The 11,442-nt window shown below is 35.4% G+C and overlaps 2 long non-coding RNA genes across 2 annotated transcripts; both read right to left on the reverse strand.

Moving 5' to 3' along the window:
• Positions 1–1,347: 1,347 nt before the first annotated feature.
• LOC110896433 lies at positions 1,348–2,613 on the reverse strand. The gene is made up of 3 exons (XR_002567910.1): positions 2,361–2,613; positions 2,127–2,233; positions 1,348–1,388 (listed from the first exon to the last, which is right to left on the reverse strand). It is a non-coding gene; the product is annotated as an uncharacterized LOC110896433 (long non-coding RNA).
• Positions 2,614–7,233: 4,620 nt separating this feature from the next.
• Positions 7,234–8,744, reverse strand: LOC110896434. Its single transcript, XR_002567911.2, has 3 exons — positions 8,233–8,744; positions 7,999–8,105; positions 7,234–7,274 (listed from the first exon to the last, which is right to left on the reverse strand). It is a non-coding gene; the product is annotated as an uncharacterized LOC110896434 (long non-coding RNA).
• Positions 8,745–11,442: the final 2,698 nt, after the last annotated feature.

Raw genomic sequence — 11,442 nt, forward strand, 5'->3', positions numbered from 1 at the left:
GCCGAACATCGGCAGGGTTCTTGCGACAACCCACATGGACAATTGTTAGGAATTGTCTGAGAATATTTGCATTTTTATGTATCAGTCTGCGCTTTCTTCTGGAGGGTTCACATATGGTAGTGATTTTAACTAATATACCTCTATGTTTTTCAAGCCAAATGGATGGTTTGTTCACGTTCAATAAGATTCCGTAAAGAGAATGCTTTGTTGCTGCAGCTCTATACATTGATTGTGGATTTAACTTGCAACATATAAAGAGTCTTTGTTAATTTTAACGAAGCAACGGAGATTGAAGGTGCCAAACAGAAACTAAATGAATTATGCAACATTTCCGCATTTTTTGCATTGGCTTTCATTGAAAGATCTTTATCTATCATGTCATCGACGAACTGCTCGTTCCGTATTTTCTCCTTTTCTAGTTCTCGAAGAATCTCGTTCCATATTTTCTCCTTTTCTAGTTATTTGCTCCATGTAGTGAATGATATGATTAGACATAAAATAAGTAAAATATATTCCTTGCATCATAAAGCCACTGTGTTTACATGCAGTGTACAGTGTTCTAATATCACCATATTCAATCATTCTGAACCCTAGCTACAAACAAACTGTCACACCCCAACCAATGGCGGAAACATCGGGATGAGACGAAGTGTGAAGATTGCTCGAGACATCATAACGCTATTTGTGACAATAATTTAATAATCCAAATTTCATTTCCAAAATAAATTGTCAAAACATTACAAGAAAAGCAAATAACAACATGTTCGAAGAAATACATAACAACATAATCAAAAGTGATACAACATTTAAACCTAAACGTCTATATGTGTATCTAGGCATCAAGCCTACTTCATTTCATGGTCTCATCATCATCAACCTGTAACATGTTTAAAATACAATTCAATGCAAAGCAAAGGCGAGTATACAAGTTTGGTACATACATAGCATAAGATAAAAGTGTGAACAATTCCTCATTGCAAGCATGCGATTCAAGATAAACATTAAATATGGCATGTGTCTAACATATCAAACCAAGAAAACGCAACTTGCTCATGACATAACCAAAGTTTCAGTAGAGGCGGGTCGTTAATCCTATAGCGCTACATATGTCAAGGTTTGGCTCGTACGAAGTTAATGATAAGTTCAACACATAAGAATCACCCAAATTTAAAGTATCAAGTCATCACGTATACAAGCATGTTATCGGAATGTTCATGTGTTTAGACAAAAGTTCATGTGTAAGTTTCAATAGGTAAACATGTTACACCCCCAAAAGTGGTAAAAATAAAAGGGGGAAATACGAGTATACTCACATAATTGCTAAGTCTTCCGATTATCCAAGTGTTGACGAGTGTATGAGATTAGGAGGATGGAACACCGAGGTCACCCTATATGGGCAAACGATGGTGCATGAGTATACGAAATTAATGACGGCGGATTTGAAGTGGAATTTGAACGTACGTGTATAATTAACACCGTTTATGAAAGAACACTCTAAATCGATTTCATATAAGGGTTGTAGGCGTGCTGTCGTGATAATGAATATATATATACTTGGCGAAAAGCATATTTGGTATATATATATATTTATATATATATATATATATATATATATATTTATAGGCTAACGAAAGGTATAAGATATATATATATATATATATATATGTGTACGTTGTCGAATGGCGTATTAGATATATATATATATATATCTTGTCGTTAGGTATATACATATTCGACGACAAACGTATTAGAGTAATGTATATATTTTGATGAAAAGTATAACGGATATTTACATATACATATTTGACGAAAAATTATATTAGGTATATATGTATATATTCGATGAAAAGTGTGGTATATATATCTATATATACATATTTATATATTTTGACGAAAAACGGGCAGAGTTTCCTCTGTTTTTGGACGATCCCGACAACACAGTGTCATTTAAAATGTCAAAATTCAACAAACAACAAAAATGTATACAAGATTCACGTCAAATGTTAATATATCAATAAAAATTAAATGTCTCGGTTCGAGTTTGTTTAGTGTATACTTATGAAAAATAAAAAGAAATTTAAACAAAACACAAAAGAAATAATAATAAAATGTCATAAATGGTATACCGTATCTCGCGAGTAACCCGTGTTGACCAGCTAACTAGTTTGACCGAACCGATACCGACCCGAACCATAGCGAACCCGAACCAATGACTGAGTTTGACTGCTGTTGACTGAACCGAAACATCAGAAGCTATGTTAGAACGGAACTGGAATTTGAAACTTAAATACACGAAGCCGAAACCGAATCCGCTTAGGAACTAGAACAGAAAATGTAACAGATTTATCCAAAACCCTTACCGGAACCGAGACGACCACGCTGACCCGGTGCCGTCAGAACCCGACCATCATCATCATCGACCTGGACACCTTCTGACCCGAGTATCGAGACCCGCAACCTCCCGCTAAGCCTGAACCCGAGTTAAGTCTGAACCGAGATAGGATCCGAACCTGCGATTGACCCCGAATCACCACCGCCGTCGTCCGCCACTTCGACGTCGGCGACGGAAAACAGTGTTGCCGCCATAAGCGGCGTTTTTCGCCGGAAGTTGAATTGTCGTCGAGGTCTTGTGTGTTTCTGACTGAAATGGTGTGCGAGAGAGAGAGAGAGGGGTATGGGGTTGTCGGCTGCGTCATCCATCGCCGGCCGCCGGTTAATCGGCTCCGGCGCCGGTTAGTTGTAGAGAGGGTGTGGAGGTGAGGTATATGGTGTGTATTGTGTGATTTGGCAGTAGAGATCGAGTGGGAGTAGAGATTTTTAAGAAACAAGTGTCTGTGAAGAAAATATGAGGAAGATGAAGGAGTTTGATCCCTTGAGTGAGGTTTTATGAGAATAGGTTTGTGTAACCTCCTACGCGGCTGATGATATGAGGATTAGGGTTTGTCACTTCCTTTTTATATACTGGGTTTAGTTAAGGGGCTCTGGGTTTGTAATTCATATATATATTTTTTTTTTGGAAAGATCCATATGACCCCCTTAACTTAAAAGATTTAATGAATTAGTGGTCAAATTAACTTGGTTAATTTACATAACCTTGAAACTTAATTAAAGTTAACTAGGTTACTTGTTATTTAACCAAAACTAAATATGTTTTGTAAATCATTTAAATTGAAATATTAATTTAATTTAATTTAATTAATTAAACAATAAATAAATAAATAAATAAATAAATAACCATTTTTTTTTTACGGATGTTACAGTCTCCCCTACTTTAGGAGATTTCGTCCTCGAAATCTAAAACGAAGACTTTTGAAAAGGTAGCATCCAAAGATTCAACAGAGAGAATAGATGAGACATGATCGCGAACGGGGTTCGTATAAAAGACATGGAATATAAGACATCGAATAATAGAGAATAGTGGGAGTATGGAAGTGAACGGTTGACTCTTAATGTATGCAAGTATAAGAATGGCATAAGTTTTGGATAGACAAAAGTAGTGTACTAAGAATGGAGTTTCGTGGTGGATAATCGGATATAATACGTTTGTGAGTTGTCTAAAGTTTGTATTAGGTCCAAAAAGGTCTGCAAAACACTGAATTTTCTCATGGCACGTTTTACGAAAGTTTAGTAATATGGTGAAAACACTTATATATAGGAAGTACCAGCGGCGTATCCACCATGTTTTAACCACATTACGTTCGTTTCGTATTCGGTGTCATGTTACGTTCCGTGTCTTACCATACACAGTAGTACACTCTATGGTTCTCATACGCCTATCACTATAATCCCGTGTGCACCCGCGATTATATTGATCGTCGCATGATCCGCATAGCTTGTACTAGTCGTGTATGAGTCAGGATATACATAATTTAAAAAGTAAGAATGTGTACGTGTAAGAATGTAGTATGTAAGCAAGTCCATGCTTAAGTATGTATGAGACCCACGTAAGCAAATCACGCGGATTACGCTCGCGTATGGGTATGAAGGTATGAATCATGAGTTTAAGTATGAATATGCATGCATGTATGAGCATAAACATAAAATGTGTAAGTAGTATGTGGATAAGCATAAGCATAAAACGTATGAAAAAAGAGTATAAATGCGAGTACAAATATGAGCACAAGCGTAATCACAAGGCGTATGAGTATAAATATAAGTATCAGTGTGAACATAAGATGTATGAGCATAGTATGAATATGAATGTGAATATAGGTGTAAAACATGAAGGTTAAGTATGAATAAAATATGTGTATGAATATAAGTGTAACAAAGTTGTGTAAGTGCAAATGAAAACATAAAGCGTATGAACATGAATACGAATGTAGTATAGACATGTTGTAAGGACAACGTAAGTGTATAATTGTGAGTGTATGTATTAACGTAAAACGTACGAATTTTGAATCATGAGTATAACGTAAATGTGTAAGTGCGAACATAAGTGAAGGCATAAAATGTATAAGCATGGATGTAGAAAATAATGATTTTGTTTATAGTATAAATCGAACTACACGAGTCTATGCGCGTAAATGTTTAAAAGTTTCGAGTATGAAAGAAAAGGGGATGAGTGACGCTCATGAGATTGTTGTGAAACATTGACTAAAACGTGTAAAATGATATGCGTGTATAGTTTGTGAATGTAAATCGATCGAGTTGTCACGAGATACAGACTCTAGTTTGTGAATGTAAAGGGAGTATTAAACGTCTATTGGTTATGTGGAAAGTACTTTGTAAAGTAATGGAAATGCTACTGCGGTTTTAAAAGAGTTTACATAAGTTGAAAATTTTCGGTCCTTATGAAGTTCCCTTGTCCACGTGGTTTGAATTTAATTGACGTATTGAGTGAGATTTTGAAAAAGTTCTAGAGAGTAATAAGTTTGCGCCGTTTTAAGTAACTTTGTATTAGAAAGTTTCGAAGTTTACGGATTTTCGTGAAAAGTTGATCCTTTAGAAAAAGGAATTTGGTATATGGACTTAGTGTTTGCTGAAAAAGCGTCTTTTAATAAAATGTTTTATTGCTTTTGAAAGAAGTTTTAGTAAATGTTGAATAATATTTGTAATATTTTATAAGTGTTTCAATAGTTATGTTGAATACAAAATTTCGTGAGCAATGGTTTTGTTGGACCGATTAAGTTGGTAAGTAGCATTTCGTGAAATTTTGAATGTCGGGGAATAAGTGTTTATGGTAAAAGCTAAGAATTTTGTGTGTGCGAGTGATGTGAAAATAAATTATAGAATAAGAGGTACGTTTAAATAAATGAAGCATTTTGAAATACATGATAAATGATTTAGGTATAAACATGATTGTGTTTACATAATATAGCTTATTAGAAGAAAGCATTGGTAACGATCACCTAGGTAAGGGAATCACCCCTAACTCGTTGGTGAGGTCGTTGTAAGGTGAGAAATAAAGCGGAGTTAATCGTCAAGGTAAGGAAATCACTCCTATCTCGATGATATGTCTCCACTCGTTACAAAAGTGTACATAAAATTACGTGAAAATGTGCATGCAAATAATGTATAATCGTATGAAAAGTAATAGCATGATGCATGCGCAAAAGTGAAATCTCAAAATGGTTCAAAATTGACAAAAGATCGAAAATAATAAAGCGTGAGTTTGATAAAAGGAAACTCGGATGGTTCCAAAACGGAACGTTGACTAACCAAAGAGGTCGAAGAGTCTTTTGAATTTGAGAAACATGCTTTGGCCTAATAGGTGGAATACTCTCGCCGATATCTCGGTTAATGGTATTCACCCTTCCAGTTACTACATGTCCCAAATCAATCGAAATTTCGAGACTTGGCGGGATAAAAAAAAATCAAGGAGTGGAACTAGTCGACAAGGTGCAGGTTTCACCCCTAACTTGACGATTTCGTATCCTAAGTGTGGTTGGTACTCGTCGGGTCAAAATTTAGTTTCAACACTTTGACGAGGGTCCACTAGAATTTGAAATTTGAACTTCTCCATCAAGGTGAGGATTTCACTCCTAACTTGATGGTGAATTTCGTGTAAAAAGAAAAGGAAAGTGGATGGATTGAGAGTTGTTCACCAAATTATGGGTTTCACGCCTATTTTGGTGAACTCGTCTCGTTTGTGTAATATGTGTGTTGTCGGATTTAGAATAATCGAGTAAAACGTGTGAGGAAAAGTGTATATTAAAGATTAAACAAACAAGTACAACATGTCAAGAATATCACGATAAAAGTGAAATGATGAAAAGAATATTAATGCATAAAAAGTATGTCAAGAACACGCATAAAGGATAAAATGATGAAACAAGTATTAACACATAATAAAAACAAGTATAGCATGTTAAGTGTTAACACATAAGTGACACATATGCTTACAAGATCAAAAGAGAATAAATAAAAACAAATAAGATAGCATGCTAGTAATTTCAAGTAAAACATACAAATAAAGCTCTAGAACTATAGACTAGGTTAAAGCATTCTTACTTTTCCTAATTCCCTATAGTTATGGCTCTGATACCAATCTGTCACACCCCAACCAATGGCGGAAACATCGGGATGAGACGAAGTGTGAAGATTGCTCGAGACATCATAACGCTATTTGTGACAATAATTTAATAATCCAAATTTCATTTCCAAAATAAATTGTCAAAACATTACAAGAAAAGCAAATAACAACATGTTCGAAGAAATACATAACAACATAATCAAAAGTGATACAACATTTAAACCTAAACGTCTATATGTGTATCTAGGCATCAAGCCTACTTCATTTCATGGTCTCATCATCATCAACCTGTAACATGTTTAAAATACAATTCAATGCAAAGCAAAGGCGAGTATACAAGTTTGGTACATACATAGCATAAGATAAAAGTGTGAACAATTCCTCATTGCAAGCATGCGATTCAAGATAAACATTAAATATGGCATGTGTCTAACATATCAAACCAAGAAAACACAACTTGCTCATGACATAACCAAAGTTTCAGTAGAGGCGGGTCGTTAATCCTATAGCGCTACATATGTCAAGGTTTGGCTCGTACGAAGTTAATGATAAGTTCAACACATAAGAATCACCCAAATTTAAAGTATCAAGTCATCACGTATACAAGCATGTTATCGGAATGTTCATGTGTTTAGACAAAAGTTCATGTGTAAGTTTCAATAGGTAAACATGTTACACCCCCAAAAGTGGTAAAAATAAAAGGGGGAAATACGAGTATACTCACATAATTGCTAAGTCTTCCGATTATCCAAGTGTTGACGAGTGTATGAGATTAGGAGGATGGAACACCGAGGTCACCCTATATGGGCAAACGATGGTGCATGAGTATACGAAATTAATGACGGCGGATTTGAAGTGGAATTTGAACGTACGTGTATAATTAACACCGTTTATGAAAGAACACTCTAAATCGATTTCATATAAGGGTTGTAGGCGTGCTGTCGTGATAATGAATATATATATACTTGGCGAAAAGCATATTTGGTATATATATATATATATATATATATATATATATTTATAGGCTAACGAAAGGTATAAAATATATATATATATATATATATGTACGTTGTCGAATGGCGTATTAGATATATATATATATATATCTTGTCGTTAGGTATATACATATTCGACGACAAACGTATTAGAGTAATGTATATATTTTGATGAAAAGTATAACGGATATTTACATATACATATTTGACGAAAAATTATATTAGGTATATATGTATATATTCGATGAAAAGTGTGGTATATATATCTATATATACATATTTATATATTTTGACGAAAAACGGGCAGAGTTTCCTCTGTTTTTGGACGATCCCGACAACACAGTGTCATTTAAAATGTCAAAATTCAACAAACAACAAAAATGTATACAAGATTCACGTCAAATGTTAATATATCAATAAAAATTAAATGTCTCGGTTCGAGTTTGTTTAGTGTATACTTATGAAAAATAAAAAGAAATTTAAACAAAACACAAAAGAAATAATAATAAAATGTCATAAATGGTATACCGTATCTCGCGAGTAACCCGTGTTGACCAGCTAACTAGTTTGACCGAACCGATACCGACCCGAACCATAGCGAACCCGAACCAATGACTGAGTTTGACTGCTGTTGACTGAACCGAAACATCAGAAGCTATGTTAGAACGGAACTGGAATTTGAAACTTAAATACACGAAGCCGAAACCGAATCCGCTTAGGAACTAGAACAGAAAATGTAACAGATTTATCCAAAACCCTTACCGGAACCGAGACGACCACGCTGACCCGGTGCCGTCAGAACCCGACCATCATCATCATCGACCCGGACAACCTTCTGACCCGAGTATCGAGACCCGCAACCTCCCGCTAAGCCTGAACCCGAGTTAAGTCTGAACCGAGATAGGATCCGAACCTGCGATTGACCCCGAATCACCACCGCCGTCGTCCGCCACTTCGACGTCGGCGACGGAAGACAGTGTTGCCGCCATAAGCGGCGTTTGTCGCCGGAAGTTGAATTGTCGTCGAGGTCTTGTGTGTTTCTGACTGAAATGGTGTGCGAGAGAGAGAGAGGGGTATGGGGTTGTCGGCTGCGTCATCCATCGCCGGCCGCCGGTTAATCGGCTCCGGCGCCGGTTAGTTGTAGAGAGGGTGTGGAGGTGAGGTATATGGTGTGTATTGTGTGATTTGGCAGTAGAGATCGAGTGGGAGTAGAGATTTTTAAGAAACAAGTGTCTGTGAAGAAAATATGAGGAAGATGAAGGAGTTTGATCCCTTGAGTGAGGTTTTATGAGAATAGGTTTGTGTAACCTCCTACGCGGCTGATGATATGAGGATTAGGGTTTGTCACTTCCTTTTTATATACTGGGTTTAGTTAAGGGGCTCTGGGTTTGTAATTCATATATATTTTTTTTTTTGGAAAGATCCATATGACCCCCTTAACTTAAAAGATTTAATGAATTAGTGGTCAAATTAACTTGGTTAATTTACATAACCTTGAAACTTAATTAAAGTTAACTAGGTTACTTGTTATTTAACCAAAACTAAATATGTTTTGTAAATCTTTTAAATTGAAATATTAATTTAATTTAATTTAATTAATTAAACAATAAATAAATAAATAAATAAATAACCATTTTTTTACGGATGTTACACAAACCAACAAAATTTATTAAACGGTTGTTCAGTTTTACACAAAAAATGATACTGTTATTTGTCTTTTAACTACTGGGTGGAGTTCTTTCGTGGTCTAATCATATCAACTATGTAAGAGAGAGAGAGAGAGATAGAGACCTTTAAGTACGGATCCTACAACAGCATTTGGAACAAGAAGTCCAACAATTCGTTCATTATCTGTTGTTGTCTCAATGCCCACAACACGCAGTCGTTGATGAGTTTTGCGGGCGTGTTGTTGTTTAATAAATTTTAATGATTCTTTAGATAGCATTTTCAGTATCTGGAGTTTCTTGGGTTGTTTGTAGTTAGGGTTCAGAATGCTTGAATATGGTGATATTAGAAAAGGAAAAACACTACCAAGGAAAAACTCCCAACGCTTCTCCTCACATTACTCATCATTTCCTGAATTCGAGTTCATTAAAAAGTAATGACTGCTGACTAATTGCAAGACTGTATACGACCCATATAAAGTTATAGGGGTCGTATACAACCTTTTTAATTTTTTATTCTATCGTATACTCAACATACGAGCACTGTTTTATGTCTTGTATACGGGCCATATAACGTTATACGACCCGTATACAATTAACCAACTTTCTTTTTTTAATTAGTATACATGGAATTGACGAAAACGCAGTAACGTTGAGGATTTAGAACTACGAACTTTGTTTGAGTTAGTTAATAACTTTTTTGAAATCAATGGGTGGATAAACAAAGTCGTAAACAGACTTATTACCACCATTGTTGAGCTTCCTGTTCTCAAGTTCACAATGAAGGTTCTGAAAATTAAGGAAAAGGACTTTGTTATGGTTTGGGGAGGATGTTATGGAAATTGAAGGAAAAGGAGAACTAGAATATCGATATGGTTGCTGTAAAAGCTCATATTTTACTACGTCAATGATTAATCCAAGATTGCACTTGAAACCAAGTACTTTACTTATTGTTGAAAAGATTTGTTGAAATCGAAGAAAAGAGTAAAAAAGATGAGATGAGGCGTGTTATGTTGGGAACTGAGGTTGAAAATTTGAAGTAAAACATTTATATTTGCAAGTAAAACATTTAATATCTCATTAACGCAAATGCAATACTTATAATTAACCAACATACATTGATTGTGGATTTAACTTGCAACATACATCAAAGAGAATGCAAAGCTTCATGCAGCCGAGACCGCTTTGTTAATTTTAATGAAGCAACGGAGATTGAATGTGCCAAACAGAAACTAAATGAATTATGCAACATATCCATATCCCCATGGTAGTTGTTACCATATCCATTATCCCATTGGTAGTTGTTTCCATATCCATTATCCCCTTGGTAGTTGTTACCATATCCATTATCCCCTTGGTAGCTGTTACCATTATTTCATTACGTTAAGGTTGATCTTATTTCATCTTTGAGAATTAGCAAAAGGAGAGAATGCGGAACGAGATTCTTCGAGAACTATATCTATCCATTATCCCAGTTTACATTGTACACAACATGTAAACACGGGGGCTTTGTGATGATATGTTAGAAATTGGGAACCACATATTCGTGTGTTGCAGTTTGGAAAGATGATACAGATCTGAATAACCGATACAACCCATTTGTAACCCAACTAAAATCTCGTAACTGTGAATCTCTTCCCTCCAAAACCACCACCTTGTCGCGTATGGTCTCCTTGAGTCTAGATTCTTGCTTAAACGATGTTCTGATATCGAGAATGTTCGTTTGGGGAAAATGTTCTGGAAATTGAAGGAAAAGGAAGGTTGAAAACTTAAACAAACCACCAAACTAGGACATCAACATCAATTGATGTCCAATTGCCGAACACGAATGTATGAAATGGGATTTATTTAAAAGTAAAAAAGAAAACTGAAGCCAATTTTCCTTGATAGCAGAAGCCGTTGGATCTGATGGTTCTGAACACTACATAGACTGCCAGATCGAATGGTCGTTATAACAAGATTATAGGGGTGTGTGTATAGAAACGACCCTTTTCTTACCTTTTCTTTTTATGATGGGATGATGCTATTATTGAAAGTTTCAGAGACTGTTGCTGACATTTCACATATTTCATTTAACAAATGCCATTTATTCAAAGAGAAAGAAGACTCAGACTCTTGATAATCATTGTGAACTTGAGAACATGAAGCTTAACACTCAGACTCTTAATAATCATTGCGTTTTTTAGCAAGTACGACTTATGATAGATGACTTGCACTATTAGAAGAAAACTCAAACAAACCACCAAACTAGGACATCAACATCAATTGATGTCCAATTGACGAACACAGATGTGTGAAATGAGATTTA

This window comes from Helianthus annuus, chromosome 12 (genome assembly GCF_002127325.2).
Source record: "Helianthus annuus cultivar XRQ/B chromosome 12, HanXRQr2.0-SUNRISE, whole genome shotgun sequence".
NCBI classification, from domain to species: Eukaryota; Viridiplantae; Streptophyta; class Magnoliopsida; order Asterales; family Asteraceae; genus Helianthus; species Helianthus annuus.